The sequence below is a fragment of the Panthera tigris genome, chromosome F3, assembly GCF_018350195.1.
Source record: "Panthera tigris isolate Pti1 chromosome F3, P.tigris_Pti1_mat1.1, whole genome shotgun sequence".
Taxonomy (NCBI): Eukaryota; Metazoa; Chordata; class Mammalia; order Carnivora; family Felidae; genus Panthera; species Panthera tigris.
Window position 1 is genome coordinate 14,247,623 of NC_056678.1, and position 24,899 is coordinate 14,272,521.

General features: G+C 44.4%; 1 non-coding gene across 1 annotated transcript; it reads right to left on the reverse strand.

Annotated features, from left to right (window-relative positions):
- Positions 1 to 13,831: 13,831 nt before the first annotated feature.
- LOC122236073 lies at positions 13,832 to 13,970 on the reverse strand. The gene has a single exon (XR_006214274.1). It is a non-coding gene; the product is annotated as a U4 spliceosomal RNA (small nuclear RNA).
- Positions 13,971 to 24,899: the final 10,929 nt, after the last annotated feature.

Here is a 24,899-nt window from a genome sequence, read left to right on the forward strand (position 1 = left end):
GGTGGCTCAGTCGGTTGAGCATCCGACTTCAGCTCAGGTCACGATCTCGAGGTCCGTGAGTTCAAGCCCCGCGTCAGGCTCTGGGCTGATGGCTCAGAGCCTGGAGCCTGGTTCCGATTCTGTGTCTCCCTCTCTCTCTGCCCCTCCCCTGTTCATGCTCTCTCTCTCTGTCTCAAAAATAAATAAATAAAAATAAAAACAAGGTCTTTTAGGGACTCCTGTATGGTTCAGTAGGTTAAGCATTTGACTCTAGATCTCAGCTCAAGTCATGATCTCGCAGTTCATGAGTTCGAACCCCAAGTCAAGCTTCGTGCTGACAGCCAGAGCCTGCTTGGGATTCTCTCTCCTTCTCTCTCTCTGCCCCTCCCCTACTCATTCTCCCTCCCCCCCCCCCCTCTCTCTCTCTCTCTCTCTCTCTCACACACACACACACACACACACACACACACACAAACACATACTAAAAAAAATTGAAAACAAAGCCTTTATCTTTTAATGTTTAGCTTATCTTTGAGAGAGAGAAAGAGCATGAATTGGGAGGGGCAGAAAGAGAGGGAGACACAGAATCCGAAGCAGGCTGCAGGCTCTGAGCTGTCAGCACAGAGCCTGTCACGGGGCTCGAACCCACAAACTGTGAGATCATGACCTGAGCAGAAGTCGGACCCTTAACCAATTGAGCCACCCAGGCACCTTGAAAACAAGCTTGGTCTTTAAACACTTTAAAAATAGGAAGGGATGTCTAATTTCAAAGTAGTTTGAGTGTAAATGCTGTTTATCGCATGGTATCTGCACCAATCGCAATGTAACATAAAATGCCTGTGATTTCTATCAGTAATGATAATACAGGTACTGCTATTACAACTTTGGATTTATGGCTATTTCTATCATGGAATGAAATGCTAAACCTAAAATTTAATTAGAAGGTAGTGAAAATAAAGATGAGATTTTTTTTTCCTACCCTAGGCTAACCATTCCCTGCTTTTATTAATAAACCTAAAGAGAAAACAAACAAATAACATGACAAAACCCACCGAATGTGCTAAGAGGAGGTCTGTGCAAACGAGAACGTGTGTAGCAGCCTCATCGGTAACTTAAAAATAATGTTTGCCGTTGAGCGATTTCTGTGGTTTGATACCAAAAACATCTTCAGTGTTTGGCAGATTCACCTCGAGTTTGGGAGAATACATTTTGCTCAAAAGATTCTGTTCTTACCTGGTTCTAGAGTCAGACTTGAACTTGAGACATTTACAAATGGGTGCCTGTTTACTGCTGATTAGATGGTCCTATTCTCCGTTCCCTAATCCGATAATAAACATTACCAAAATGGTTCCCGAATCCGATAATAAACATTACCAAAATAGTCAGCGAGAACTGGTTCAAGTCTGTTCGGCTCTACTCTCAGGAATGTTTTCTTCCTGTTAAGAGAACTAAGATTGTTCCTTAGGGGAGCAATCCACAGAGGAAAGGAGTTCTGGATAAAGAAAAACATTAAGTAATTTTCCTGCCTTCAGCTTGCTCAGGATTACTCTGCTTGTAAAGAAACAATAGAGACGTCGGGTCCCGTGTTCTGACTTCTCTTGGATTGAGCTCCTTTCCGGGCGACAGCACTGCCTGGTACAACCCAGGAGCGCGCAGCCCAAAGTTCCCGTGCCTCTTCCCACTGGTCACCTCCCACTGCGCTTCACTGCAGCTTCATCTTTCTGGCCCACACTCCATCCTCTCCTTTCCTTTATCTCCCCTGCGCTGCAGGCCAGTCCATGGCACAAAAGTCGTGTCACACAGTCGCTGAGGAGCCTCGTGGGTGCCAGTCGGGGTGGGGGGGGTCGGGGTGAAGAGTTGAACAATCCCGGCATTTTCACTTGGTCCAACCCAGGTTTTGAACGCCAGGCGAGAGCTACCATCGGTACCCCCCCCCCTCCCCAGTGCTCTTTATGGGCCCTGGCAAATGCTCAGGAAAAGAAAACGTGGCTGTGGGGTTCACATACCCCCCCTCATCCCCCACTGGGCTTCAGCTGCTGGAGCTCTGCCTGGCTGCCTGCCTTTTCAAAGCCTTCATGGGGCTTGAGCCACAAGGACACTAGCAGATGAGAAAACTAAGGCCCAGGGAAGGAGAAGATGTGCCCGGGGTCAAATTACCAACGAGCGGTAGAGCCAGAAAGGAACCTGAGGTCTTCTGATTCTGAGGTTTTCCACCGTCTTGCATAAGCCACATCCACCCAAGTGCCCAGGAGTTGGCCAGAATGTATGAAAGACTCCAGTCACTTCTTCCAGGAACTGACGCTCTAGGAAATGAGCTAGCTTCCTATATTCACATTAAATAAAGGCCTTCATGAGGGAAAACTCATGCACATCCTTCGGTTTTCACAGCTGACGTTATGAAACTGCAGTCTTTCATCAAATCAAATTACTCTCCTAAAAGCAGAGAAAGGGGCTCACTGCAGACAAGCACAGTCCCGGCCCATGAGCAGCAATAAACATCTGGTGTGCTCTTTTCACCCTCCTGCCTGTCACCACCCTCTCGGGGCCAGCGCCCCACTCCCCACCGCCCCCACCTCCTGGTATTGGCCTGGACCTGAGGCCCCTTTTCCTCCGAGGAAACACTGTGCACTCCAGATTCGCTGTTAGACTGTGTTCCATGGCCATTTCCTTTCTGGAGCCTGGAGCCAGGGAGCCTCCAGCTCAGATGCTGCCAGCAGCCAGGAAGACGCTCATGGGGTGTGTCCGCCAAGTGCAAACTGGTGTCCTTTGCTGGAGCAGGCATGGAAGGTGTGGGCCGGGGGCCTCCTGTGCAAGACGGAGGCAGCAGGGGGCGCTAGGGAGCGGCATTAGTAAGGCGCCTCCTTCAGTTCCGTTCAAGGCTGTGTCTATTTTTGTTCATTTAGTGTTGGGTTTCGGCAGGCTGGCTACTCATTTTCTCCTGCAGTTCTTCCAGGAGAAAACGTAACCCCCATGAAAGTAAGGCGGTGACCACTTTGTTCACCATTTTGTCCCCGGTGTCTGCCGGATACAAGCACTCGATACGTTTTCAGTGGATGCATGGATGGATGCAAAATTCAAGCCGGCATAAAGAGAAAGAGGGCCCCAAGAGGGCTCCAAGGAAGGAACACAAAGCGAGTGGCACCGTCCCGTAGGCTGTTCAGGACACTCTGGGCAGCTCCCTGCTGGCAGGGATCCCCCAGCTGGAGAGGGAACTTTGCCGGGGGCACACTCCCCTCCCCCAAATGCACACAGATAGCCTCAAATGGGATTATTTCGTGGGTACCTTTCCTTCGCTACAGCTATTGATGGGTAGGATTTCCACGGGGTATTGGTAGGGGGGAGGGTATGGAGATACAAGAAGAAGCACAGAAAGAAAAAGTGAGATTTATTCAAAAGATCAAAGAACAGCCCTGTTTGAGAAAGAGCACCAGGCCTGTGTCCCCGGGACTGTCCTAGATCCGGCTGGAAGAGCCAGGGTTGGGGGGAGCAGTGATTGCTAACGTATTGGGAGCTGGGACACAGTATCCTTGTATGCCTGACTTTACAAAATTGTCACCCATCTCTGAACTGGTGATGTATCCCATATTCATTTTATTCTTAAAATGATCCAAATTAGTTATCTCTTAAGAGTTTCCTGAGATTCCAAAGAAAAAGTGGACTTAGAAGAGGGTCGTAGTGTCCACGCCGACAGGCTGGGCTGATTTAAATACGTGCAATGTTCTAGTTGCCTTTTTTTTTTTTTTTTTAATTTTTGTAAGTTCATTTATTTATTTTGAGAGAGACAGAGTGAGTGGGGGAAGGGGAGAGAGAGAGGGAGACAGAAAATCCCAAGCAGGGTCTAGCTCTGCCAGCACAGAGCCGGATGCGTGGCTCCAACCCACGACACTGTGACATCGTGACCTGAGCCAAAACCTAGAGTCGGATGCTTAGCCAACTGAGCCACCCAGGTGCCCCTAGTTGCTTTTTAACTAGATCTTTTGTTTTACTCTTTGTTCTTTCATCTTTTCTTTAGAAGGGTTTTTTTTTTTTAATGTTTATTTATTTTGAGAGACAGAGAGAGTGCGTGCAGGGGAGGGGCAGAGAGAGAGAGAGAGAGAAAATCCCAAGCAGTCTCCATGCTGCCAGCACAGAGCCCAACGCCCAGCTTGATCTCGGGACCGTGAGATCATGGCCCGAGCTGAAATCAAGAGTTGGCCTCCAGGTGCCCCCTTTCTTCTTTTCTCTAAAGGTCAGGCTTAATCCCGTCAATCGTTTGTGTCCTGACAGAGACTGGGCGATGTTTTGAACATGTTCTACCACTACTTGGCCTCCGATGTTACCCAGTAGTCCCCACCTGCTTCCTGCATTTGGAGATTTGGGGGTTTGCTGTTATTTTCATGTTCTCTACTAGCCTGACCCTCCTGAGCTCACCCCCACACGGCGATGCTGTTTGTTGTTGGTTTTTTAAAAAAATAATGATCCACTTTGGGATCTGATGAGATCACACTGTTTTTCTCATTGTTCTTTCAAGTTCATGTAGAAGTCTCTTCCTAAGGACCAGATATATACCCATTTGGAAATGTCTTTTTGGTCTGTTTTCCTTATTCATTGACCTTTGGTTCTCATCATTTTTTCCTGAAATTAAAAGCAAGGGGAAGTTTATTTTCCATCATTATTTGCGCTCCTAGAATTTTCACTTGGACAAGTGCCATAAGGCAGAGTCGTTTTCCAGTTTCTTAACTCCCCCCCCCCCCACCCCCAACGCCCATGAACTTACCTTATGGGATCTCATGCTTCTGTCGGGAACAGGGTTTGTTACTACAATAAGAGCAGACACAGCCTGGAAACTTTCCTATAGCTGGCATAACTTCTTCCCGATTCTTTATCACACTGCCAAAGACATACGTCTGAACAAGGGCCAGCAGGCTTCCAGGGCGTTTCCATAAACCCCAGCTCGTTGCACCCCCTCATAATAACCCCGAGGTAAGCTGGGCAAAGTTTGTAATCCCTCCTTTACAGATGAAGACACTGTGGATGAGAGCAATTGGCCGATCTGTGCAAGGTCACACAGCTGGTATGACCATGACCCGAGCGCTCTGCCTTCTCACTCCATCTGACTTCTGCAGCTACTCCTGCTACAGGGAAGCCTCAAGAATGAACTTTACAAGGTGTTTCTCTTCCACACAATCTACTGACTAGTAGCCTGGGGGCTAGATCAGCCCAAACGTATGTGGGGATGTCTGCTTTGGGTTGGCCCCGTGGAGGAGGATTATGTGACCTCCACTGTGTGGGACCAGAGCAGAAATGAGGAGCACTGTAGCCAGGGTGTCACTGGGAAGTCCAGGACTAGCCCTCAGGGCAGTGGGAGACTCATCCTGAGGCTGGTGTGAGGGCTGCTGGCATAATCTTCATGAGCCTGAGCAAGGAGACTCTCCTGTCTTACGTTCAAGGTACAGATTCTCTTTCACGTTTCCTTGAGGCAAAAAGCAAAAGGAGAAAGGGTGGGAGGGCACCCCGCTGGCTCAGTCCGTGGAGCCCGAGACTCTTGATCTTGGGGTTGTAGGTTTGAGCCCCACGATGGGTGTAGAGATTACTTAAAAATAAAAGCCTTTTTTTAAAGGGAAGGAGTATTTTTTTTTAAGTTGATTTATTTATTCTGAGAGAGAGAGTGAGCAGGGGAGGGGCAGAGAGAGAGAATCCCAAGCAGGCTCTGCACTGACGGTGCAGAGCCTGATGCGGGGCTTGAACTCACAAACCGTGAGATCAGGACCTGAGCTGAAATCAAGAGTCTGACGCTTAAGCGACTGAGCCACCCAGGTGCCCCCCAAATAAAATCTTTTTTTAAAAAAAGGGTGGGGGTTGGGGGAAGGAAGCCAAATATGGTAAATATTCTCCTAAACTGAGACTAAAACTGGCCTTTTAAAAAATGGCCAAGGGCACTGCTCTCCCTGCTTCTCAGAAGCTGTGAGTTTCACTCATGGAAGCTCTGGTTTTTGTTTTGTTTTGTTTTTTAACGTTTTAAAATTTATTTTGAGAGAGACAGGAAGAGAGAGAGAGAAAGAGAGAGAGAGAGAGCGAGCACAAATCGGGGAGGGGCAGAGAGAGGGAGAGAGAGAATCCCAAACAGGCTCCGCACTGTCAGCACAGAGCCCCATGCGGGGCTTGAACTCACCAACTGTGAGATCATGACCCGAGCCAGAATTAAGAGTTGAACACTCAACCAACTGAGACACCCAGGCGCCCCACCAGCTCTGCTTCTTGAGGCACCGGCTCCGTCCTCCACTTCAACGCTTATCTTCCCGCTGACCTCAGCTTTGGTCTGGCCCCTTATGGTGGCCCCAGGCCCGCGCCTCCCTCCCAGCCTAACACCCGTCAAGCCTGCTCACCGACTTGGTGTCCTTTCGAGAGCACGTTCTCCAGAGAGATTTGATTGGCTGAGCTCCTTCTTTCCAGCAACCACACCATTCAGAGGTTGCCCAGGGACCAACAGAAGTTCTGTTCTTGGGACAGAAACTCAACCATAATTCATTCGGTTGTGTGTTGTGGAGGGGGGTGAGGGGGCTCTTCAGAATGGAACAGCCTACGGGAGAAGATTCCCATAGAAGGAGATGTGGGTTGAGCTACTTAGCAACTCTAGAACTACTAGAACTACTCAGCAGCTAAGAACTACTTAGCAACTCTAGTTAAGTGGCCCAAAGTAATCTCTTCCTCGCCAGGTTTAGGCAGTGTTTCTTCCCAAGGAGGGAAAAATTGTGGGACACTCATACAGGAACTGTTCGAGGGCCTGCTGTGTGCCTGGCACCGTCCTAGGCCATGAGAAAGATATTTCAAAGATTGTTGGTGAAGATTGTAGGGGCGGAGGGGGCCAAGGTGAAGATGGAAACAACTTCTAGATGACTTGGGCTTCTCTTCTTACCCACACATAGAAAAAAAGAAATCATATATACAGTGGCTATGCAGCAACAGCATAGGTAAAACAGACTTTTATGGGGCTTTTGGGGGACCCTACTTATTACTTACACTTTTCTGTGGGAAACTGCTTCTCATGGCTTGCATCAAAGGAGAAAAACATACTTCTTTTGAAATGTACTCCCAGACTACACTGGAGGACAATGGGAGAAAGAGAGATAAAGAGGAGTTAGCACGTGGGGCCTTTATTGCCCAGGGGTCCATGCATCAGTGGGCATTTTCTCAATCGATACGTATTAGAGAGCCAGCAGCTGTTCACGTGGGGGCTTACGACAGTTTCTCACAAGCTAAACGTTTATGAATTACGAGCACAATCCACTGGTGATCTTTGGTGTGGAGTCAAGGCTATTTTGGTCTATGGTCAGTTGAATAAAGGGTCGGTGTGCAGTGGAGGGACAGTGAGGGCCTCAGAGAGGCCCATGCCACCAGGGCGACACGGTGGGAAATCCACCGAAACCAGAGCCCGTTGTGGACTGAACTCTGCGTGTAAAAACACACAAACCAAAAACTTTTGGCTTTTGAGGAAGTTCCCAAGTAGATCCATTGTTGCTTTATCTGTTTGGATAGTCCCACGTACCTAAACATGTTTTTGCACTCACCAAGTCATTTTTATTTTGATACTTATGGCCATCCTGAGAGAGCGGTACCATTAACCCCATTTTACAAAGGAGGAAACCGTGGAAATGAAGTACTTACCAAGTTCTCAATGGTATCGCCCCCCCCCCAGAGCCCCCCACGGCACGTCCAACACCACTACCCTCCCTCTTCCACCTCATCAAGGTGACATAAAATTTGTAAAAATTTAGCCCTAATCTATATTAAATTCATACTGATTTGTTTTCCTGGCAAATATTAAGTAGAGGCTTTACTTTCAGAATGATATCTATAGGGGCACCTGGGTGGCTCAGTTGGTCGAGCGTCTTACTCTTGATTTTGGCTCAGGTCACGATCCCAGGGTTGTGGCATCCAGCCCCACGTCGGGCTCTGTGGGTGTAAAACCTACTTTAAAAAAAAAAAAATGCTATCTATGAAGAGTTCACAGAAAAGTAGAATATTTTCCATAGACAATGATGAAAGTTTGTTAAAATATTCCCATTTTATTGTGTTCAGTCTAAGAGTGGAAGATTAATAATCAGCCTGAACTTGTTTAGAGTCATTATTAAATAACTTACCTTAAAATTTTATTCAGCTTCTTCCAACTGTACTTTTTACTTATTCCGTTTATTTCCACTCTCTTAGGGGTTGGTGTATTAGAGCAGAAAGAGGATGGGACCTAGATTTCTCCAGTCTCTTCCTCCTTGTGTCTCTGGCCATGCCCAAGTCTCTCCAGATTTAAAATGCGCCTGAGGGGCGCCTGGCTGGCTCAGTTGGTTAAGTGTCCAACTCTTGATTTTGGCTCAGGTCATGATCTCACAGTTCATGGGATTGAGGCCCACGTCGGGCTCTGTACTGTCAGTGCAGAGCCTGCTTGGGATCCTCTCTCTCCCTCTCTCTGCCCCTCCCCTGCTCATGGTCTCTCTCTCTTTCTCAAAGTAAGTAAGTAAACTTTAAAAATAAACAAATAAAATGCCCCTGAAAGTTCGTGTGAAGATGGCATGACAAAACGAGTGTCATAGTTCTCAGGGTGTGACAGCAGAAGCTTTAACGCTGGCTACTCCTCCTCAGTCCGTCTCGCGGAGCAAAGGGGCCCCTGGTGGATAAACATTTCTCCTGAATTCACTTCACAAGACATTGTGTGTGTGTTTTGGGCGGGGTGGGAGGGGAGGGTGATACAAGGTTAGGAATCATTTCCTGATAAAAGAGCCACCATTTCTTGGGCCCTGATTATACACTAGCAGTTTTACATATAGAGTCTATCTATCCTTCCGACCACCCAGATGCCTGGTGTTTCCCCACATGACTTCTGAGGAAACTGAGTTTCTGAGTCTCAAAGAAAGACATGTCGGTGAGTATGGGAGCTGGGATGTGAACCCACCTCTTCCCCAGGGCCCGGGCTTCCCGAGTGACTGGTTAGTTCTTTATTTTACTGAAGTTTAGCAAAAGTACCAGTAGATAATACCTCAGGGTGACATGTATTATTAAGGAGAGGGATTTCATTACTGGAACATTTTCATCTATTCATTTCCTTTCTGAATGCTTTTATTCCACAGAGAACAGAAAATCTCTTTCCTGGTGATCAGTTAAATCCGTGTAACAGATTTCAGTAAGCATGACTCAAAGGGTTTTTAATTAAGAAAGCATTACAATGTATTTCATTTTAAAAGATGGACCTGCGAACTCCCACCGGCAAAATTAAGTGGAGAGAGAACGCCAAGGAGGCAGAAACACACGTTCACTGAAAGTCGGCAATTTGGCTTTAAGTGAGAACAGTTTGTCCTGTCCAAAATCCCCATTCTGGTAGGTTCTAAGCAAAGCTCAGGGCGGAAAATCGTCTCAAAAGAAAGAGCTATCTTTGTGGCTTTTTGCCCCATGTGAAAGTGGAAAGGCATCAAATATGGAAAATCAGGAGATGACCTATGTCAGTGGCCCCCGAATATGTTGCCGGAAATTGTGTGCATTGAAGATTATGTGTGGATATGGTCCAGGTCCAGCGAGCTCCCTGACAGACTAAATCTCCCAGGCAACTTTTCCACAGAATCTAGCTAGCCTGTGGTCAGGGAGGTCAGGATGATTTTACTCTTAGCACCAGCAAGACTGAATAAAAAGGTCAATCTCCTGAAAACAAAGACACATAAAGACCAAGAACATTATGCAGCCCGAGCTAAATATAACTGTTCTTTTTAAATTTTCTTTTCTTTTCTTTTTTTACAGTGTATATCATTGCAGCATTTTGTGTTGATTCTGTACCCTTTCTGGAATCTTGCTTCACTCTTGTTGCAGCAACACTGACATTCGGGGGTCTCCTGTGCCCCTCTGATTGTTCCTTCTCCATCTCAGCTGGGTTCTCTTCTTCCTTCCTCCCCATACCTGGGGGTGGCCCACTGCTCCTTCCATGGATCCCTGCCTTTCCCACAATATACATAGTCACCCGGAAAGCTCATCTGTGGTAGTCAGCCTTCAAAATGGCTCTTAAAGGGGCACCTGGGTGGCTCAGTTAGTGGTCTCTGACTCTTGATTTGGGCTCAGGTCATGATCTCACGGTTCGTGGGATCGAGCCCCTTGTCAGGCTTTGCGCTGAGAACGTGGAGCCTGCTTGGAATTCTTTCTCTCTGCTCCTCCCCTGCTTGCACTCTCTCTCTCTCAAAATAAATAAATAAACTTTTTAAAAAAATGACTCTTAAAGATCCTGCCTCCTGATTTCCACACCCTTGTGTCTCCTCCCACATTGTACCAGGGCTGGTCTGTATGACCAATAGCACTGGCAGAAGTGATGATATGTGACTTCTGATACTAGGTTATACAAAACTGTGGCTGGGGCGCCTGGGTGGCTCAGTCAGTTGAGCGTCCGACTTCAGCTCGGGTCATGATCTCACGGTCTGTGAGTTCGAGCCCCGCGTCGGGCTCTGTGCTCACAGCTCAGAGCCCGGGGCCTGTTTCAGATTCTGTGTCTCCCTCTCTCTCTGACCCTCCCCCGTTCATGCTCTGTCTCTCTCTGTCTCAAAAATAAATAAACGTTAAAAAAAATTAAAAAAACAAAACAAAACTGTGGCTTCCTTCCTGGGCTTCTCAGGCTTTTCTCCCTTGTTCTGATCCCTCACTTGGGGGGAAGGCATGTTGTGAGAAGCCCCATGGAGAGGTCTACCTGGTGAGGAACTAGACCTCTTGCTGAGAGTAACATGGGTGAGCTTAGATGTGGATCCTGCGTCAACCTCCCTACTCCCTCCCCCCACCCCCTCCCTGTCAAGGATCGCCCTGTGCTGGGATGAGGTGGACATTATTGACCCCTTAAGCATTGACCCAGGCTATGTGTATGCAGCCAGGGGCAAAGTGGAGGATATGAACAGAGGGGAAAAAAAAAAAAAAAAAAAAAAACTGGACAAAATAAATAAAAGTACTATTGAAAGTCTATTACTTTTTTTAAGATGGAAAAACTTAATGTGTTTATATGCTAAAGGGAAAGAGCCAGCGGGGCAGCAGTGGAGGTATTAACGATAATAGGGGCAGACATTTACGAAGCCCGTCCGTGTGCCAGGAGCCAGGCTAAGCGCTTCACCAGGATTCTATTACTAATCTTTCATAACGCATTTTTAAAGCAGGTACTGTTATTAGCATGATATTTAACAGATGAGAAAAGTGAGTCTCTGTCCAACACCGCTCAACGAGGGTGATTTAAGTAAAGGGAGTTCTGCCCCGCTGAGCTCTGGAATGCAGAAGTCAGGGCCTTTCCTGGTATGAAAGCCAAGCTTCTGTTTCCCAAGCACCTAGTAAATGCCAGGGGCTTTGTTTACATTAACTCTGATGCTTACGCACCCCTGCGGGATGGCAGCTGTATCGCCCCTTTCTGCAAGTGAGAAACCAGAGGCTCTCTGGCTGCTGACTTCATCTTTTCTTGACTTTTTCTTTGACTTCATCAAAGTCTTCATCTTTTCTCTTTAAAGACTCTGTCATGTATTATGAGGAGTGTGGGGCTCTGCAGTCTCAAATCATCATCAGCATTTGTTTCCAACACTTCTCATCGAGTGAGACTTCCCAGCCCAGGGACATGATGCTCTGGAGAGCAGTTAGAGACACCGCCCTTCTACAAGGGCTTGACTCAACTACCGCCATGGGGACCATACTGGCAATTTCTACCTTTGCTTTTGACACTGGAACTGTTAGTCCCACTTCCAATGACACAGCCATGGTACTGTTTACAATACTCGTTGCACTGAGTAAAGAACGGATTTTTTTGTGTTTCTTTTTTTAAAAATGCCATGCGCCGAATAGTGTGGTGTGATCACAAACACTTTCTGAAGATAATCCATTAGTAGTAAATCATTGAAAACATGACAGAGTACAGGAAATGTAAGATGAATGGGAAGCTTGGAGAGAGAGACAAAGATCACAAGTCGAAAGACAGCCACCGTGTTCGGAATTTCGTATTTAACTGACCAGCAAATGTCACCTGAGATGTTTATGCTGGTTCCCATTTTCCAAAGCACAGTGCCATCTGTATTCCTTTGCCCTCCACAACAGCTGGCACATCAGTTAAGAATGCTTTCATCTACTAGTGGCAGGAGACCAGCTTAAATAGATGGAGGCTATTTTTCCCACTTAACAAGAGGCCCGGAGGTGGCATTCTGGACCTGCTATGGTGGCCCAACAGTGTCACCAAGGATCCAGGCTCCTCTGACCTTCCATTTCACCATTCTTACCATGCTGACCTCTCAGAAAAGTCACCCATGGTTGCAAGACAGCTGCTCTAGTCACCACATCTGTGTTCAAGTCGGGAATGAGGAAGGGAAGGAACGGGCACCAGGGATATCTTTGCTTTATGAGAAAAGTAAAAGCTTTCCCAACAGACCTTTCACTGGTGTACCCAGCTATCCTAGCTTCAAAAAAGAGTGGGAAAGTGGGGCACCTGGGTGACTCAGTAGATTAAGCATCCAACTCTGGCTCAGGTCTTGATCTCATGGTTCGTGGGTTCGAGCCCCGCATCGGGCTTTCTGCTGTCAGCACAGAGCCCACTTCGGACCCTCTGTCCTCTTCTCTCTCTGCCCCTCCCCTGTTCATGCTTGCTCTCTCTCAGAAATAAACATTAAAAGAAATTTTTTAACTAAAGAAAAAGAGTGGCCAGGAAATTATGTGGCTTTTCCAGCCTCTCTATAGCAGATGTGAGCAAGAGCAAAGCACTTTGGCAGGGAGGTCTGATTAGCCAACCAACAGTGGGCGGCACAGTGTTGTTTCCATCTCCGGTTTACAGATGAGAAACTAACGTACATAATGGGACTTGGTCACAAAGGGGCAGAGCTGGGTCACAAACCTAGATCGACTGATTCTAGCACTCATGTTATTTCCACTGTACTACTCAGCCTCTGAATTCTGCTATGGGAAAGTATATGTCATGAAGGGAACAATCCACAGAATTGTATAGTAACGGGGATATATTCTAAGTGGATTGATTTTAAACCATCATCATATGATATTTTTATCATTATTGTTTAAAACCCATTATTGCATTTTTACAAATGTATGTAACAACTAAGCTTTAAAGATATCGATTGAAGCATTGTTTATAATTGCAAGACACTGTGGGGAAAACTTTACTTTTCTTTTTTTTTAATGTTTTTAAAATTTATTTTTGAAGGAGAGAGAGAGAGACAGAGCATGAGCAGGGGAGGAGCAGAGAGAGAGGGAGACACAGAATTCGAAGCAGGCTCCAGGCTCCGAGCCCTCAACACAGAGCCCGACGCGGGGCTCGAAATCACAAACCATGAGATCATGACCTGAGCCAAAGTCAGACACTCAACTGACTGAGCCACCCAGGCGCCCCAAAAACTTTCCTTTTCAACAATAGGGGATTGGTTGAAAAAAAATCATATGCCATGGAATAGAATAGTCAGAGATAAAGTTTCAAAGAATTTTGGTATTTACAATATTTTATTAAATGATATGAGCACGTTATTTTTTTCAAAGTTTATTTTATTTATTTTGAGAGAGAACATGAGTGGAGGTGGGGCAGAGAGAGAAGGAGAGAGAGAATCCCAAGCAGATTCCATGCTGTCAGCACAGAGCCCAATGTGGGGCTCGAGCTCACAAACTGTGAGATCATGACCTGAGCTGAAGTGGAACACTTAACCAATGGAACCACTCACGCACCCCTCATCTTCGCATTTTTTGCAATATAAGTTAATTTGTAAAAGTCAGATTTGGGGCATGTGACTGACTGGCTCAGTCAGTAGAGCAGGTGACTCTTGATCTTGGGGTCATGAATTTAAGCCCCACATTGGGTGTAGACCTTACATAAAAAAATTTGAAAAAAAAAAAAAAAGAATTACAGTCAGGTTTATTGAAGTATAATTTACATACAATTAAATTCACCTTTTTTAGGAAAAGTTTTCAATTAGCAATAATCGCGCCTCGGATAAACCTCATTGGCTACGATACTGCCACTGCGCAAAGCCAAATTCACCTTTTTTAATATGTGTGATAACAGTTATATATCCACCACTTGATTCAAAATACAGAATATTTCCTTTGCACCACCAAGTTCCCTTAGGCCCTTTTGTGATAAATCCCTTCCTCCTTCTCACTGGCCCTTGGCAATCACTGATTTGATTCTGTCCCTACAGTTTTGCCTTTTAATATCATATAGGGGCTCCTGGGTGGCTCAGTCAGTTAAGCGTCTGACTCTTGATTTCAGCTCAGGTCATGATCTCACAGTTTGTGAGTTTGAGTCCTGCATTGGGCTCTATGCTGACGGCTCAGAGCCTGGAGGCTGCTTGTTGTGGGGCTCTGCATGGACAACACAGAGCCTGCTTGGGATTCTCTCTCTCCCTCACTCTCTGCCCCTCCCCCTCTTGCATGCATGCTCGCTCTCTCAAAATAAATTAATAAACTTAAATAAAAGAATTTCATATAAAGGATAATATATGACCTTTAGTTTCTGGCTTCTATCAATTAGCATAAATGCTCTTGAGATCATTCATGTTGCATCAATCAGTGGTTCATTCCTTTTTATTACTGAGTAGTATTCTATAGTATGAATGTACCATAATGTGTTTGTTCTTTTACCAGTTGGTAGACACTCAGGTTGTTTTAAATTTTAAAAAAACTTGTTAATGTTTATTTTGAGAGAGAGAGAGAGCACGCAAGCAGGGGGCAAGGGTGGGACAGAGAGAGGGGGACAGAGGGTCTGAACCGGGCCCTCTGCTGACAACAGGGAGCCCGATGTGTGGCTCAAACTCACAAACTGTGAGATCATGACCAAAGTCAGATGCTTGACTGAGCCACCCAGGTGCCCCGGTTGTTTTAAATTTTGGATGAATAGTAACGTATTTGTTGACTAGGTGCCATAACAGCGTACTGCAAACTGATGGCTTAAACAATAGAAGTGTATCCTCTAACAGCAAAAGAATGATAAGAGGGGGAAAAAAAGTGACCAAAACATTCACTAACACAAGGAAATGGAAAGGAAGCTTGAGTTTGTCTCCTGAGAAATCTCCTGAGACATTGAAACAATCTTGAACCTTGCACATATTTGAGGGTTGAACTGATATTACCTAAGTGGCCCAGAATCCACCAAAGTGAGAAATAATTTTAGAAATCAATCCCTGACAATACTCTCAGAATGCTTGGCAGAAATTATGTAAAACTGGAAAGCAACTTTTATGGGGTTGCCACAGGAAAAATATATCCCTACTAAAGATAACTTACCAATGAAAATGTATAAAACAAGGAAGAACCCATTAGGCCCACCACCAATGTCTGCTTAAGTTGTGAGTTACACATGGATGGTGATGAGAACAGAGCCGCTGGAGTTGTGTGCTGCAGTGGCCCCCAGAACCATCTACCATCAGCAAGGACCAGCAGGGACACCACAGGGGGAATTAGAGCCCAGGAACATAGGACAGGCTTTGTAAAAATAATTGAAGACTCAGAAGGAGGACTTGAAATCCTAAGAAAATAGCAAGAGGCTATGAAATTTTCTTAATGTTTATTCATTTTTTGAGAGAGAGAGAGAGAGACAGACAGAGCATGAGTAGGGGAGCGGCAGAGAGCAAGGGAGACACAGAATTGGAAGCAGGCTCCAGGCTCTGAGCTGTCAGCACAGAGGCCTATGCAGGGCCCAAACTTATAAGCTGCGAGATCATAACATGAGCTGTAGTTGGACACTTAACCAACTGAGCCACCCAGGTTCCCCAGTAGCAAGATGCTATATATATAATATATATATATAACATATATATATATATATATATATATGATGCTGTATTAAGAAGCGGTATCTATTTATATATTTATATAATTTAATATATTTATATATTAATATACATATTTATATATATATTATATATTAATAATATATATAATATAATATATAATATAGCATATAATATATAATATGCTATATTAAGAAGTGATACCTATATATACATATAAGATGCTATTATTTAAGAAGTGATACCTATTTTTCAAATTTTCTTCAAATAAAGAACATTTATTTGAAGAAAATTTGAAAAATAGGTATCACTTCTTAAAATGACAAATATGGCCAAACTAAAAACTCAACTATATAGGTTAAACAGTAATTAGATATAGATGACAAGAAAGCTGATGAGCTGGAAGATAAATCGAAAGATATTCCAAGCTTGCACCACAGAAAATAGAGATAGAAAATGTGACAAAAATTAAGGGGGTCGGGAAGAGTTGACATGTTCTTTCAAAATGTGGCTCCTTAGCAGGATTTTCTTGATAGGAAAGAGACCATCACAAAATGATAAGTTCTTTAGTGTTCCCCATTTTCATCTCTTCATTTCGGAAAACTCTTAAACAAAAGAGCTGGACTTAAGGGATGTCAAGACATAATACCCAAAGGGTCTCTTATTAGAGAATTAGAGTTAATAGCAAGATGTTTAAATGAAGAGTATAGTTGCCGGGCGCCTGGGTGGCTCAGTCAGTTAGGCGTCCAACTCTTGGTTTCGGCTCAGGTCATGATCTCACAGTTGTGGGATCGAGCCCCAAGTGGGGCTCTGTGCTGACGGCATGGAGCTTGCTTAGGATTCTCTCTCTCCTTCTCTCTCTACCCCTCCCCCATGCATGCTCTTTCTCTCTCTGTCAAAATAAATAAATAAACTTTAAAAATTAAAAAAAAAAAAGGAATATAGTTCTTGTGAAGGCAGGTGTAATGAGGGCAAACAGAAGCTCTGATGAGGCATTTGATATCCCAACTTTAAGTGGAAGAAGTTTAAAAAACTCCTTATGGGAAAATGGGAGAAATAATAGTTAAATGGTAATACTTAATGTTTGAGTTTCACCAAAGAAGTGAGCCTAATGCAAACCTTGGCAAATATATTTCTTTAAGTCTTCCTCCAAACATTTATTTATATTTAGCCAAATGGTTAGGGGGAAAGTGGGAAAATTAGATTCATATTTATTCTTTTTGTTCTTAAATCATCCCGATTAAGTCACATCTGGAGCAAGTTTACAATTGGGGGCCACTGCCAAATACAAGGAGCCAATATTTACTTGGGAATATCAAGTATAATCACAAGCAGAATGCCAAGAAGGAAATCACCAGTCTCTTTAGAGCTGACTTGTACTTTCAATTAATGCAGTACAACAAGTATCTGATCCTGATTTCCTCTCAGAAATAATATAAACTAATGGTGAATGGACAAAGGCAGGAGATGCTGAGGACCATATAGAGGATGAAGACCTTTAGCAAGAGACAACCTGTTTACAAAAATAGGACGGGGCTGCTTTGGGAAGTCATCAAGCAACAATGGCCTGCAACCAGTCTTTCTTGTAATAAAATAAAGAAGGGAGAAATCATTCCAAATTGTAAAAGTAGATTGGTAAATATTTTAGCTGCATACTTCTGGGAAAGCTATTTTCTCTTCCCCTAACCTTCCCCCTTAAGTAGGGCATACTGTTCAGAATTCGAAACCTGATGGCCAAGTTTTTAGGATAAACAAGACTTTGTGGCTCTAGAAGGAGTCCTGTCTTGAAAGCTGATTTAGTTTGGAAATTGGGGTGAAGGTAGAGGAGAAGGGGTTGTTAAATAAAAGGAATGTGGACGTTACAAGAAATGATGAGGTTCAAAATGCCTGGATTTTGTTCCTGGCGCTAGTACTTGTCCAGGCAATTTTAGGCACATATAATAAATATGAAGCCAACTTGGCTAAGCCCAGAGCTGACTGTAGACCTGAAGAAAGTTCAAGTGTGAAAGGCATCAACAAGTGGGAATCGAACTGCGTGTGTAGAGACAAGTTTTAGAGGACAACGTAAGCTTTTTGGCAAAGCAGGATCATATAAACTTTTGGGGGAAAACATAAGCTTTTTAGGAAAAAAACTGAGACTACTTAAGAGACAGAATAAGAAAAATGCTCCATTGAATGGATAGAAGAATATGAGGTTAAACACCAGAGATAAAAGAAAATGAAGAGAATGGTTGACTTCGTTGTTGTTGGCTGACACTTGTCTGAGCGTTTAAAACTTTTCTTTTAAATCCACCTTTGCTATCCACTGATGAAAAGTAAGTTGAGAAATGAGTTTTACCTTAACAGAAAGTAAACAGGTTCAGTTTAGTGCTTACCAGCAAGATTGAAGTTTAAAGGGGAAAAGGTGCAAAACTATGATAGTTCTCCAATTTTCCTTTCTTTTCTTTTTTCTTTTTTTTTTTAAGTTTATTTTGAGAGAAAGAGAGAAAGAGTGCAAACAAGGGAGGGTCAGAGAGAGGGAGAGACAGAATCCCAAGTTGATAACGCAGAACCTGACACGGGGTTCTAAATCACGAACTGTGAGATCGTGACCTGAGCGGAAATCAAGAGTCAGACGCTTAACTGACTGAGCCACCCAGGTGCCCCATTTTTTAAATCCAATTTTCTTAGAAGCCAGGGTTCAGGATGCCTGGCTGGCTCAGTCAGAAGAGCATGCAACACTTGATCTCAGGGTCATGAGTTTGAGCCCCACATCGGGTATAGAGGTTACTTAAAAAAAAAAAAAAAAGAACTTAAAAAAAAAAGGAAACCATTGTCTGCTGAGCTAATAACAGTAATATAAGAAAATTATATTTTAGATGATGCTAAAAGATATCCTTTTTGGTCTTCACTTTATGGAAAATAAAGTACTTTGACTTATTTTAAAAATGCTTTGAAACAGTTCTGGTGTTGCAGCAAGGTGTGGATATTAATGATTTTTTAAAATCATATAATTTGATGTAAAAACATCAGTGGTCTCCTAAGTTTTTCTTAATGGTGCATGGTTTCCAAACCCTATAAAAGCATAACTGATCTCAGGGTTAATCAACCTCAGCACTCTTGACATTTTGACCCAGGTAACTCTTTGAAGTAGGGGGCTGTTTTCCATAGCAGCAACCCTGACCTTTCCCAACTAGATACCAGCAGCGAGCTGTGACCATTGAAAATGTGTCCAGATATTGACAGATGTGTCGGGGGAGGTCACCCCAAATTCCTCCCAGCTGGGAGTCACTGGTTAGTTTAACTGTGTTAAGATAAACCATTTAAGATTCACCTTCTGGGGCGCCTGGGTGGCGCAGTCGGTTAAGCGTCCGACTTCAGCCAGGTCACGATCTCGCGGTCCGTGAGTTCGAGCCCCGCGTCAGGCTCTGGGCTGATGGCTCGGAGCCTGGAGCCTGTTTCCGATTCTGTGTCTCCCTCTCTCTCTGACCCTCCCCTGTTCATGCTCTGTCTCTCTCTGTCCCAAAAATAAATTTAAAAAAAGTTGAAAAAAAAGAAAAAAAAATTAAAAAAAAAAAAAGATTCACCTTCTAATTAAAGTAGGAATAAGGTAAGCTCACTTGCTTAATTGATATCTGATATGGGAAACAAAGGCAGAACAAAATGTAGATAAAATTAAATTTCCTTATAATCTACAGGCCATTGACAAATACTTGAGGGCGGGAGGGTAAGACATTCTTTCAATCTTAATGTTTTGCTAGAGGGAAAAACAACTTTAGCTTGACAATAGCTAGGCCTCCAGGATCCTGGGAGTCTCCTTTAGCATATGAAAGTCCTTCTGGAAACTTCCCCTGGACTTTACCTCCCCCAATTCCTCACAACCCCAGGGCAGCTCTTTCTGCCCAAGAGTCCTGTCCCCGTGCTTTAATTAAACCACATTTTTGCACCGAAGAAGACTCAAGAATTCTTTCTTGACCTTTGGCTCCGAGCCCCAACATTTCCACATCCTCCATAATAGAGTTTGACAAAGTAACTGGTGTTAAGATGATGCCTATAAGGCCCCTAGGTTGGGGCACCTGGGTGGTGCAGTTAAGCACCTGACTCTTAATTTCGTTTCAGGTCATGATCTCGGGTTCATGAGTTCCAGCCCCGAGTAGGGCTCTGTGCTGACAGCGTGGAGTCTACTTGGTTTTCTCTCTCTCTGTCTCAAAATAAATACATAAACTTAAAAAAAATAATAAAGCACCTGGGCTGGGCCTGGCTCTGGTTTGGTACTTAAACATATTAGTGATGATGATGGCTCCAAAGCGGAAGTGAGGGTAGGAGGGTGGGGGCGGGGAGGGGAGAAGGCGGAAGGAGGGGAGAGAGAAGACGGTGAAGGAAGGACTTGCTATGCTTTCCTTGCTTGGAAATGGGCAGAATCGGCTCACCTCTCACCGTCCACTGGCTCGGAGCCTGTGAACAGGAAAGGAGGTAGGTGAGGGCACCATCAGGCGGGAGGCAAAAGATCTGATGAGTGTTTCATCAAACTAGTGTTTTTCCTAGTTACAACGATCTCTAAGGCTTAATTCCTTCACACAGGGCATTTTCCGGTCCCAATTCCCATTGACTTGGTTTTGTGAGAAAACCAAGTGATGCATACCCATCAGACAAGCAGGATTTATTTCCAGGACAGATTAGAGAAAGTAGATCTTATGCTAATCACTGATAAAGTAAAGCTTTAAACTTCCTCCTATTACATTTAGATTTCTCGAAATCCACACCCGTTTTGCATACAGATTCAAAAACCAGTTATTGGCTAGGAGGCACTCAATAAATGCTGATTGCCTGCACTTTTATTAACCGCAGTGAACAGTAGCAAGGATCTCCTGAGGCCAATAGGAGACTCAGAATGGTAAGCAGGTGAGTTAGGCTAATTAGGCTAAGTGAGTCTAGGATAACTTGAGTTATCTTCACTTGTGAGCGCAGGTCTTTCTTCCCACAGACCCATGGCTCTGCCACAGGTTCTCTTCATGAGCGTGGGTGTTACGGCTCAACCCGGGGAGACTCGTAGCTCCTGAGAGATAGCAGATGGCAAGTTTCCTCCTCACGCCTCTCGTTCTTCTTCTCTCTTCCTCTGAAGGCGCCAGAGTTCAAGAGGTTGCTGTAGAGCTCCACTCGGACCAGTCTTCTGCACTGAGGTACAGCTATTCACGATGTTCTTGTTTGTTTGCTTATTTATTATTTTTTATGTTGAGAGAGAGAGGACGTGTGAGTGGGAGAGAGGGGCAGAGGGAAGAGAGAGAGAGAGAGAGAGAGAGAGAGAGAGAGAGAGAATCTTAAGCAGGCTCCACGCTCAGCGCAGAGCCTGACGCCAGGCTCAATGCCAAGACCTTGGGAACATGACCTGAGCTAAAATCAAGAGTTGGATGCTCAACTGACTGAGCCACCCAGGCGTGCCCCGAACGTTCTAATAGAGGTGATTTAATGTTGGTTTTGCACCAATCCCAGAGAGCAAGAGGGACCCTAAGGGGTGGCAGTAGGTAGGATCTTGCTCTCTGGGCCAGGCTAATACCAGCCCATGGGTACATGTGAGTATAACTGTACTGATTTGAAATTACTGATATACTTCCTTCCCTTTGGCAAATAGCCACTGCCCTGAGCTCTGGAGGGTCCCCACCCTGGTCCTGGGCCTAGTATTACCAAATATTTAAAAATATTTTGAATATTGCCTTGCCCAAGCTAGTGCTTTCAATTCTTTTCAACTAGTGACTGAGTTGTATTAAAAAAATTTCATTGAGGGGTGCCTGGCTGGACATGTGACTCATGATCTCAGGATTGTGAGTTCGAGCCCCACATTGGGCACACAGTTTACTTAAAATTTATTTTTTTAATTTTAAAAAAAAAGGTTTATAGTTGAGAGACAGTGTGTGTGTGTGTGCGCGTGTGCGTGGGTGCACGAGCAGGGGAGGGGCAGAGAAGGCGGACAGATGATCCAAGCAGGCTCTGCACTGACAGCACAGAGCCCGGTGCAGGGCTCGAACTCACAAACCAGGAGATCATGACCTGAGCTGAAGTCGGACGGACGCTCAACCGACTGAACCACCCAGGTGCCCCTAAAATTGTTTTCATTGAGCTTGCAGGTCATACCAAGATGGATAGAGTATTGAGGGGACAGGTTTGTCAATTGTATGGGATGGATGGCCAATAACAAATGGGAAGAGATTTCAAAGGAGTGGGATGGAAATTTGGTAATAATTTCCTTGTGCCTTGACATTTATGACAATCATCATCACTCCTCCTCCTTGATCTCAAGAGTGAGTGGAGACATGAGAAAGAGGAGGCCTGGTATAGAGTAGGTGTTCAATAAATATTTGTGACTGAACGATTGAAAACATGACTGAGTGACAAGTGGAAGTCACTACTGGACATTTGTTTCTCTGAGGGTTAAATAAGATAATCGTCAATGCGACAAATGTGAAACACCTGCTCTTTGGCAGGTTTGGGTGAGGATCCAGGGTTGAATCCAATCAAAGACTATTAATCAATTTAGAAGGGAAACAGAAGGTTGAGAAATGAGAAACTATCTGCAGCAAGGAAATCATGAGCCAGAGAAAAGTATTGTTTTTTTTTTTTTTTTAAAAAAGGAGATGAAAGTTAATGAACAGAGAATAAAATCAGTAACAGGGCAGTGGCATAAAAAAAATAAAGTTAGCATGACACTGGTATTAAGAGGAGTAGAACAGCCGGGCTCTGAGATAATCCTCCTACACCACTGCAGCTTACCAAACTTATATGGGCTCCATCTTTAAAGACAGATGTTGATACCATGTAAATAAATGCCCCAGAAGAATATAGCGGATGAGCAGGGATGGCTTCGTACGGGTGTGTGATGGGAGAACTAAGGGAGATGATTCATTTTCAGAAATACCAAATAAAAAGCTGTGCTGTCTAGTTAACAATAGGTTTACAACCTATTGGAAGTATGTATGAACCCCGCCCCCCCCTCCCCCCACTCAACAATGGAGTCCCAAACCCTTAGACGCTTCACTTCCTGGTTCTTCTTCCCCTCTCTGTTTAGGGGCTTATTTTTACGCGCTTTGCATTGAGCATGTGCCAAAGGACAAATGGAGGAGGTAGTGAAAGTCTCTGCGTCCCCTCAAGGAATGTACATGTGTTCCAATCAGACTACTTTTTGCCTTACCTGAACACAGGCGACCGGTTGGGTAAGGCTGTAAGCTCTGTAGTACTCAGCCAATGAGGAAGCAAGGGAGGGACTTGTATGTGAGCAGATAAATTGTCTGCTGTGAGTGCCCCAGTGTGCCTGTCGCTCATACATATCTGTTCTGTTTTTAATTTTTTAAATTTACATCCAAGTTAGTTACCATACAGTGCAGCAGTGATTTCAGGATTCCTTCATGCCCCTTACCCATGTAGCCCATCCCCCCTCCTACAACCCCTCCAGTAACCCTCAGTTTGTTCTCTATATTTAAGAGTCTCTTGTGTTTTGTCCCCCTCCCTGTTTTTATATTACTTTTGCTTCCCTTCTCTTATATTCATCTGTTTTGTATCTTAAAGTCCTCATATGAGTGAAGTCTTTCTTCGACTAGTTTCACTTAACATAATACCCTCTAGTTCCATCCACGTAGTTGCAAATGGCAAGATTTCATTCTTTTTGATTGCCAAGTAATACTCCATTGTGTGTGTGTGTGTGTGTGTGTGTGTGTGCATATATGTGTGTGTGTGTGTGTGTGTGTGTGTGTATATATATATATATATATATATATATATATATATATATACACACACCACATCTTCTTTATCCATTCATCCATCGATGGACATTTGGGCTCTTTCCATACTTTGGCTATTGTTGATAGTGCTGCTATAAACATGGGGATGCGTGTGCCCCTTCAAACTAGCGCACCTGTATCCCTTGGATAAATACAAGTAGTGCAATTCCTGGGTCATAGGGTAGTTCTACTTTTAGTTTTTTGAGGCACCTCCATACTGTTTTCCAGAGTGGCTGCACCAGTTTGCATTCCCGCCAGCAATGCAAAAGAGATCCTCTTTGTCTGCATCTCGCTGACATCTGTTGTTGCCTGAGTTGTTAATGTTAGCCATTCTGACAGGTGTCAGGTGGTATCTCATTGTCGTTTTGATTTGTATTTCCCTTATGCTGAGTGATGTGGAGCATTTTTCCATGTGTCGGTTGGCCATCTGGATGTCTTCTTTGGAGAAGTGTCTATTCATGTCTTTTGCCCATTTCTTCACTGGATTATTTGTTTTTTGGGTGTTGAGTTTGATAAATTCTTTATAGATTTTTGGATACTAACCCTTTATCTGATATGTCATTTGCAAATATCTTCTCCCATTCTGTCGGTTGCCTTTTAGTTTTGCTGATTGTTTCCTTCGCTGTGCAGAAGGTTTTTATTTTGATGAGGTCCCAGTAGTTCATTTTTGCTTTTGTTTCCCTTGCCTCTGGAGACGTGTTGAGTAAGAAGTTGCTGCGGGCAAGGTCAGAGAGGTTTTTGCCTGCTTTCTCCTCGAGGATGTTGATGGTGTCCTGTCTTATGTTTAGGTCTTTCATCCATGTTGAGTTTATTTTTGTGTCTGGTGTGAGAAAGTGGTCCAGGTTCATTCTTCTGCATGTCGCTGTCTAGTTTTCCCAGCACCACTTGCCAAAGAGACTGTCTTTATTCCATTGGATATTCTTTCCTGCTTTGTCCAAGATTAGTTGGCCCTACGTTTGTGGGTCCATTTCTGGGTTCTCTATTCTGTTCTATTGATCAGACATCTGCTCTTGCAACAACATTGATCAAAGGTTCACTTCACTGTACTCCAAATCGCTGTGTCCCTCCTTTGATTGGGTTGGCGGGCTTATTTCTCACACGTGACACATGCAGTCACACCATGTGCTCTTGAAGGGCGCTACACTTGGTTAAAAGCTCTGTCACTGTCTTGAAATCCTTAATAATTATCTTTGAACTTGTGCTTGTAAGCGAAGTCCAAATGGGCATGCGTGGATCTCCGCGCCTTGCCATGCATTTGCATACAGCATTCATGACTGGTACTGCTACCTGGCTTCTACAGCACTTCCACCTGCACTTGCTTTGAGTCTCCCTGAACTCCCATTGATGGGGTTGCGGAGTGTGGGGGTCCAGAGCTGACGACCAGGAAATAATTGTTGAGCCGTCTTTGGTGCAAAGAGGT